Below are 8,776 nucleotides of genomic sequence, written 5' to 3' on the forward strand. Positions count from 1 at the left end.
TATTGTTGTATAGAAAGCTTTCCTACTGCTTATAGTTTCCTCCTTATACAGTGAATAGATATGGGGTAGATAAACTCAGAGGATCTTCTAGCTCTAAATTCTATGACTTACCCAAGGTTATCAAGCTCTGATAAGAGAGGCAGCCATGTGACCTTGGGCCATGTAGCCTCTCTTGAATCTCTGGATTCTCATCTGTAAAATAAGGGTAGTAATACCTGCCATGAGACCTCACAGAGTTGCTGAATGTATTAGAAACAATGTATGTAAAAGACGGGATGATATGGTGAAAACAGTACGACTGACTGTGGAGTCAGAGGACCTGGATTTGAATCTCATGTTTGACACTCCTTGTGTGGCTTTGGGTAAATTGCTTATCCTTTCTAGCCTCAGTTTCCTTATCTTTAAAGTAAGGAGGTTGGACTGGATGGTGTCTAAGTTCTCCTCTTCCTCTGCATCTATAATCTCAAAGGCTTTACCTAGAAAAAAAAAAGAAGAAGAAGAACATGTTGAATGTGTGACCATCATGATTATTGGTACAGGTCAAATCTAAGGTCCCATGAATTGCATATTCATATCTAACATACACTTTAGTCAGACCAAAACCAGTTGCTTTTGTGAAGGTCCTTATGAATGTCAACGTAAGAGAGTGGCCATCCTGGCTCAGCCTCTCTGAATAAACAATTGCATAACAATTATAACAAGCCTCCCCCTACCCCAAGTTAGGCAGGTAGGTGGCGCAGTAGATAGAGTGCCAGGCCTGTAGTCAGGAAGGCTCATCTTTGTGAGTTCAAATCTGACCTCAAATGTGGTTCAAATCTGACTCACTAGCTGTGTGACCCTGGGCAAGTCATGTAACCCTACTGCCTCAGTTTACTTGCCTGTAAAATGAAATGGCAAACCACCCCATACATTTTTTTGTGGGGCAATGGGGGTTAAGTGACTTGCCCAGGGTCACACAGCTACTAAGTGTCAAGTGTCTGAGGCCAGATTTGAACTCAGGTACTCCTGAATCCAGGGCCGGTGCTTTTATCTACTGTGCTACCTAACTGCCCCCCCGCCCCAGTACTTTTGCCAAGAAAACTCCAAATGGAGTTACAAAGAATCAGAGAGGACTGAAACAACTCAACAGCAACAATACCCCAAAGTCAATCACATCCCAAGGCAAAAAAGGCACATCTGTGTAAAGTAACTAGCTGGGAAGCATCCAATCCAATTACACAGAAAAGAGTTACTGAAAATATTTTCAAAGTGGAGGAAAGGTTCGTCCATTCTTTCTCTTCATATTTGCTTCTTTTAAAGTCTTTGTTCTTCTCTTTAAGCTATTTATTCTTTTGTTCTTTTCTTTCGTGTTTTACCTCCTTGGCTTTCTCCATCCTTAATCTTTCTTCTTCATTCTTTCCCTTTACCAGATCCTGGATATCTTCCTAATCATTTATCATAGTCAACAAGAATCCCCATTAAAGGCACACTTTTCTGTCATGTGCCTCAGCACAATCATGCACATTGCCTTCTCTCACTGCCCTACCAAAAACAAAAACTGGTTTGATGAAACACTTCATCTACCCTACACATTCTCATTCACTCTGCTCATGTCAAATCTAGAGACCTACATGGGAGTTAGCTGGTCAACAGAGAATAAGATTGGCCTGTATTGTAGCACTATTCCAAAGGAGGGATGACAGGGACAGCTGTAGAGATTTTGTATATGATATGGTATAATGTAATAAAATGATTTTAAAAAAATTTTTTTTAGTGAGGCAGTTGGGGTTAAGTGACTTGCCCAGGGTCACACAGCTAGTGTTAAGTTTCTGAGGCTGGATTTGAACTCAGGTCCTCCTGACTCCAGGGCCAGTGCTCTATCCACTGCGCCACCTAGCTGCCCCATAATGTGATAAAATGAACAAACATTAGACTTGGAGCCAAGAGAGGTGTATTCGAATTCTGACTCTGATACTTATGAGCTGTATGACTATGAGCAAACCACTTAATTAAATGTCATATCAGTACTCATACTATCTTCCTCATAGTGGTGTTGTGAGCAAAGCACTGTGTAATCCTTAAAATACTGTAGAAATGTGAGTGGTTATCTCATCTGCAGGGAATAAGGAAAGGGGAAAAGGGGGGGGGGACTAACCACAGGTTGGTAGCCCAGGGCATTCAGAACTCTCTATTATTGCCCTTTATAAAGTGGTGCTGGTATGAGACTCAAACCACAGAGAAATCTATTCTTTCAGTCGCTATTAGTAATTGCCCTTTTCCTTAGAGGTTGGCATTTTAAAAACACGCAGTCAAAATTCTACAACCACAACTTTGGCTTTGTGAGAAAATAATGGGGTTCTGTGTGATCTTTATTCTTTGGATGGCTCAGATGAAAAACCTAGACACAGCAGCAGAATGGCCAGGGTCTGACTGAGCATTCTCTCCTGAGGTTTGCCTGTGTAAGGACTCTGGAGTCAGTTGCAAAACTTTTGATTTATTATTTCTCTCATTAACAAATGACTTTCCTCCCCCTCTCAGCCCTCCTCCCCACAATGATTTTGGGACCATGTTTAGAACATGTGATGTGGTGTTTCCAAAGTAGGCTAAATGGAAGCTGTGCCAAATCTAGTAAATGACCTCCTTAGCTTCTGATGAACTGAGATGGAATCTTGGCTTTCATGCCTAGATTAAAGGGAAGCTCTTTTTAAATGGGTGACTTCTCCAACTGAGGGAAAAAAAACCAAAGCTGACATCTAGGGAAAAAAATGTAGCATCTCTATCATGACCAGAGAATTTCAGATGTCTGAAAAAAGAAGGGGAGAAAAAGGTGAGGCCTGGGAGCAAGGACTACATAAAGTCGCTGCAGTCCCATTGAAGGCATGAGAAGCTAGGCCTGGAACATTTCTGGTGAGCCCTGGGGGATTAGCATCCTCTGGGATGAGTCTTGAGCTTTTGGGGAGCCTACCTTCTGGCCCACTCTCCCCTCCTTCCTTTTATGTAGAATTTGGAACAGCAAACTGAAAAACAGAGGGAATGGACCTTTTAATTGGGAACACAGCTGACTGGACTACTGTTGCTGTTTATAAATGTACTTTCAATGGTCAGCAAATAGAAAACAGCTGCAGGACTTTTGCTACAATGATTTTAATGTCTTTTTTTCCCACCTCTTTATGCAGGCCAGGCTTCAGTTTTGTGTAGATCAGCTCAACAGTGGCCGAGTAATTTACACTTCTGACTTTTTTCCACCACCCTTGAGTAGGGAAGAGTTCAACCTGAGAACTAACATGACTTTGGGTTGATAAACAACCATTCTCAAAGTCAAAAGGCTATTAGAGGCCACCTTTTATTTTAGCTAAGGTTGTTTCTTATCACCACCTGTTGCCAACCATAATAAAATATATCACGCGTAACACATGTCTCCTGACCCCAAATATGTTATTGTTGTGTGGTCCTAAAACTTCAGAATCTCTTCAGATGACTATGGTTTATGTAGAACTCATGTTTAATACTTCACAGATATTGGTAATAGGGTCTTCAGCTTTCATACAAATACTCAAGGTAAAAAATTTACATGAGATACAAAGCAATCATCACTTTTTAAAAAAAATTTTTTTAGTGAGGCAATTGGGGTTAAGTGACTTGCCCAGGGTCACACAGCTAGTAAGTGTTAAGTGTCTGAGGCTGGATTTGAACTCAGGTACTCCTGACTCCAGAGCCGGTGCTCTATCCACTGCTCCACCTAACTGCCCCGGCAATCATCATTTTACCAGACAGGAAGCACAGAAGATTCAAAGAACTCACAGGACCCCATAAGCCAACACAGAAAGCACATAAAGATACATATTAGGGGCAGCTAGGTGGTGCAGCGGATAGAGCACCAGCAACCACCACCACCATATGCTGAACTCTTAGGATCTCTGCAAAGGAAGGTGGAAAAGTGTAAAGGACTCCCAATGTGCTCTCTTTTCTAGGCTAATAAAAGAGAAAGGTCCTTTCATAATATTCCTTCTTTCTAAGAGTTTGCTCTAACCATTTCATTGTTGGGGCAGCCTTAGTAACTGAAGCTTAATTGGGAAAAGGCTTTTGTCTTCTCATCAATATGTCTATTGGTCCATCCAATTTTAATAAGAATAGGGTTTCAAAATCCCAAACAAAAGTTCACCATCCTGCAAACAAGCTCATGAAATTGAGTGAAGAATTTCCTCAATCAGCACCTTATACCAAGAGTCTTAGAAACAGCCTCACCACCCCCCACCCCATAAATAAATCCAATTCATCAGGAAATTATTCTCAAACAAGGTATGAGTGTGTGTGTGTGTGTGTGTGTCTATGTGTGCATTCATATGTGCGTGTATGTGTATAGTATCAAGTAAAGATGAAACAAGATAGCCAAGCTGGGGCGGCTAGGTGGCACAGTGGATAAAGCACTGGCCCTGGATTCAGGAAGACCTGAGTTCAAATCTGGCCTCAGACACTTGGCACTTACTAGCTGTGTGACCCTGGGCAAGCCACTTAACCCCCACTGCCCTGCATAAAAACAAACAAAAAAAAGAAAAGAAAAAAAAAGATAGCCAAGCTAAACTTAGTGTCAGTCCAAATCACACTGGCCTTTAAGAAGTCAGCACACTTGAGTTCTAGTCCTGAATCTGCCACTAGCTTGCCTCATGACCTTGGACAAATCCTTCACTTTCTTCATCTGTAGAGTAAGAGGGTTAAATTATATGTCTCAGACTCCCTTTTGGCTCTATATTTCTCTGACAATTTAGTTCATCAATAAAATAATTAAATATTTCATGAAGCTGTTCTCCGTGCAAAGCAAGTTAGCCAAAAGCTGAGACAGATACAGATATAATGGGGCAGGGGGTGGGATGTGTGTGGTCATTGAGGGGCCAGTCCTTATGACAATTTCAGATTCGTCCTTCCTGGTGGATAAATCAGAGCATATACAGTTATTTCTTGGCTTGCTTATAATCCAGTCATATATTTAGGCTTCTTGACTGACTATAGGGGCTAATGTTGTGTGGTAATGAGGAATCTTATGGCTGGCTACAGAGTTAGAGGAGCAAATGACTCAGGAGGGGCTAAGCTGGAACTGAGTTTACATTTTTTTAAAAGGTAAGAAAGAACTGATATGGGGGCAGCTAGGTGGCGCAGTGGATAAAGCATCAGCCCTGTGTTCAGGAGGACCTGAGTTCAAATTCAGCCTCAGACACTTGACACTAGCTGTGTGACCCTGGGCAAGTCACTTAACTCTCATTGCCCTGCCAGAGAGAGAGAGAGAAAGAGAGCCAGAGAGCACACATCTAAGAGTTTATATATATCCCCTCTCTGATCCTACTGCACTTGTTTTTCCTAGTGCTGAGTGGGACAAGCACTGTTGAGAGCTACTGGGCAGCAAAGGAGATAATGACTGCCCTCTACTACTTAGCTGCCATGTATTCATGAACACAGGGTGCTTCTGTTTATTTTGTGCTTATTATTTCCCGATCATAGGTAAATGAGTATCTGGAGAAGCCATTGAATAGGTTACAACCTTGGGAATTTTGAAAGGTCAAAAGAGCAATCAGAGGCACCCCCACCCCTACCCCAACAGACACTGGATTTAATGGAGATCTTTTCTGGGACCTTAGACAAGTCTGAGGGAAACTGTTGATAAATATTTGTTTGGGATGTCCCTGGACCTTTGACTGATGGGATTTGAGGCAAGATATAGGGAGAATAATGACATTAATTTCTGGGAAATAGGACAAAGTTTGTCAGACTTACCTAGTCCCTTTTAAGGGGGATTGAATGGGTCATATATAACTGGAATCATGAAAAGGACTTTTTCATTCTAAATCAAAGAACAGTCTGAACTTCTGGAATGGAAGCCTGGGGCAGAAACAGAGGAGTTTGATCAACTTAAATACATAAAGGCATCTCTAGCTCAATCTACATCACAAAAGAGTTGAAAGAATCCTAGGTCTGAATCTATTCCATATGGAGGAAAGGGCTGCATAGCAGCTGAAGGCCAGCAGATGGCATCAGAGAGCAGTTCAACAGATTTGCCCAGCAGAGAGCACTGAAGGGGAGAGGACACCAGCTCAAGGGAGACAGTGATTCCCAGGTGATTGACATCAACAAAGGACATTGATAGTACTACAAGGGAGGGAACAGCAGCTTCAAGGCAGAGAAAAAAATCCAGCAGAGATATTGCCTAAGGAGTATGAGATGCCCTGGCTAAATGTGTTCCCTGGGCATTTGTGCCTTTCTCCCATTACTGGCTTGATAATCTGTGGTAAAATAAACCCTTGATATGGGAGGAGGGTGGAATCTTCCTTGCCACTTATTTTGTTATTTTTTTTTAATTAACTGTCATTGGCTTTGAAGTAGATGTCACTGGTCATTCTGTTAAAAGAAACATCAGTGGGGGCTCATGCTCATTGATCTGAATATATCTGAAGCTGATTCATGTTTTTAAAGTTTGGAAGTGACTTTGTTGTTTAGCAGTTTCAGCTATATCCGACTCTTTGTGACTCCATTTGGGGTTTTCTTGACAGAAATTTTAGAGTGGTTTGCCATTTCCTTCTACAGCCCATTTTACAGATGAGAAACTTAGGCAAAGGGTTATATGACTTGCGCAGGGTCACACAGCTGGTAAGTGCATGAGATTGGATTTGAACTCAGGAAGATGAATCTTCCTGACTTCAGGCCCAGAACTCTATGCACTGTGCCACCTAGCTACCCTGGAAGGAGATAGGAAGTATTGTTAATGATCAATCATCATCATCCATCATCCATCATCCTCGTCATCAATTAGCAGCTGCATCTTGTTTGGGGATAGATCTAGGAACCTTGCTAGTGAAGGCTGTTTCCTTGCTAAATAGAAAGGTATGTGATCTTTATAGGGTTTGAGTTGTCCAGAGGTTCAATATGAACCCACTATGTGATATGATTGTTCCCAAAAAAATTAATGAAATCTTAAATTACATTAATAGCATAATATGAGAGCCAAAAATGTCATTATACTTATAGTGATGATCAGGAAAAATTATATTGAGTTTTATTCAGGACACTAATTGAATTGTTAATAAGCACAAATGAATTCAAAGGAGGGCAACTAGGAAAGCTTGAAGGAGGCATGGAAAAAAAGCATCACAAAAAGGGAGCTGAAGAAGATCAAAGAGAGAAGAGAATAGTTCTCTTCCTATAGTTGAAAGGCTGGTATGTGAAGTAGTGTTGTTCTTAGTTGTTCTAAAAAGTAAAACTCTGTCATTGGGTGAAAGTTATAGGGGGCAGCTAGGTGGCACAGTGGATAAAACACTAGCCCTGGATTCAGGAGGATCTGAGTTCAAATCCTGCCTCAGACACTTGACACTTACTAGCTGTGTGACCCAGGGCAAGTCACTTAACCCTCATTGCCCCACCAAAAAACACAAAACAAATAAACAAGAAAGCTATAAAGAGGCCCATTTCATGCAAGTTTTTCCATGGTTTTCTAAAATCATTGAACTCATCATTCTTATAGCACAGTGTTATTCCATCACCACAATATCCTACAACTTGTTCAGTCATTCTCCAATTGTTGGAATAATGAAGAGGGAAATGAATAGAACCAAGTGAACATTGTATACAGTAACAGCAACATTGTTTTAGGAATTCCTTTGAGTGAATAAGTCATTTTAACTATTATAAATATCCAAATTAACTACAAAGGTCATATGAAGACTCTATCTGCATTTGAAGAAAGAACTGATAAATAGAAGTGTGTATAGAATGATTTTCACATGTATATATATATATATATATATATATATATATTTGTGTCTAATGGTAGTCATCTCTATGGTGGTAAGAGGGGAAAAGGGGGAAAAAGAAAATTACATTATAACTATTTTATATTTAAAAGAAATAATTTGTAAATAATAGATTTGTAGTTTCATGTGCAATTGTCTTTTCCCCCATTCATCTATGTTGTAGAATTGCTTGTTTTATTTAAGTTCAGAATAAAATAATTAAATTTTTTAAAAAAGAAAAAATTGTCGCTTTTTCCAACCTGGTCCTGGGCAGGATGGCTCCTGCAAAGAAAGGTGGAGAGAAAAAGAAGGGACGCTTTGCCATCAATGAGGTGGTGACCAGAGAATACACCATCAACATTTCACAAGCAGATTCATGGAGTAGGCTTCAAAAAGCAAGTTCCTTGTGCTCTCAAGGAAATCCGCAAATTTGCCACGAAAGAAATGGGAACTCCAGATGTACACATTGACACCAGACTCAACAAAGCTGTTTGGGCCAAAGGAATAAGGAATGCTCCGTATGGTATCCGAGTGTGTTTGTCCAGGAAATGCAATGAGGATGAAGATTCACCAAACAAGCTGTATACCTTGGTTACTTATGTGCCTTTCACCATTTTCAAAAGCTTACAGACAGTCAATGTGGATGAAAACTAAATTGAACTTCGTTTAAATAAAATTATAAAATGTCAGCTGCTAAAAAAAATTGTCAAATGCTAGGAATCAGGATTTGATTTATTGCTTTGTTAATTGTCTACACTTAGTAAAGCAATGGAAAACATGTTAATGATGCAGATTAAACTTAGTAAAAAATAAAATCAAGAGGCCCATTTCAGCCAAACATACACATGTTCTAACTGGAGCTCCCCAATGATGGAATGATATGCCTTGAAGAATAGTGAGCTCCCCAGCACAAGAAATGTTCAAGTGGAGACTGCAGGACCATCTCTCAGAAGTCATAGAGTACATCTGACAATGGGTGGATAATAAAATCATTTAACCTTCTAAGGTTCCTTCCAACTGCG

The 8,776-nt window shown here is 40.4% G+C and overlaps 1 pseudogene; it reads left to right on the forward strand.

Moving 5' to 3' along the window:
- The first annotated feature begins 8,029 nt into the window (after nt 1–8,029).
- LOC122737218 lies at nt 8,030–8,443 on the forward strand (annotated as a pseudogene).
- The last annotated feature ends 333 nt before the right edge of the window (nt 8,444–8,776 follow it).

Source organism: Dromiciops gliroides, chromosome 1 (assembly GCF_019393635.1).
Source record: "Dromiciops gliroides isolate mDroGli1 chromosome 1, mDroGli1.pri, whole genome shotgun sequence".
Lineage (NCBI taxonomy): Eukaryota > Metazoa > Chordata > Mammalia > Microbiotheria > Microbiotheriidae > Dromiciops > Dromiciops gliroides.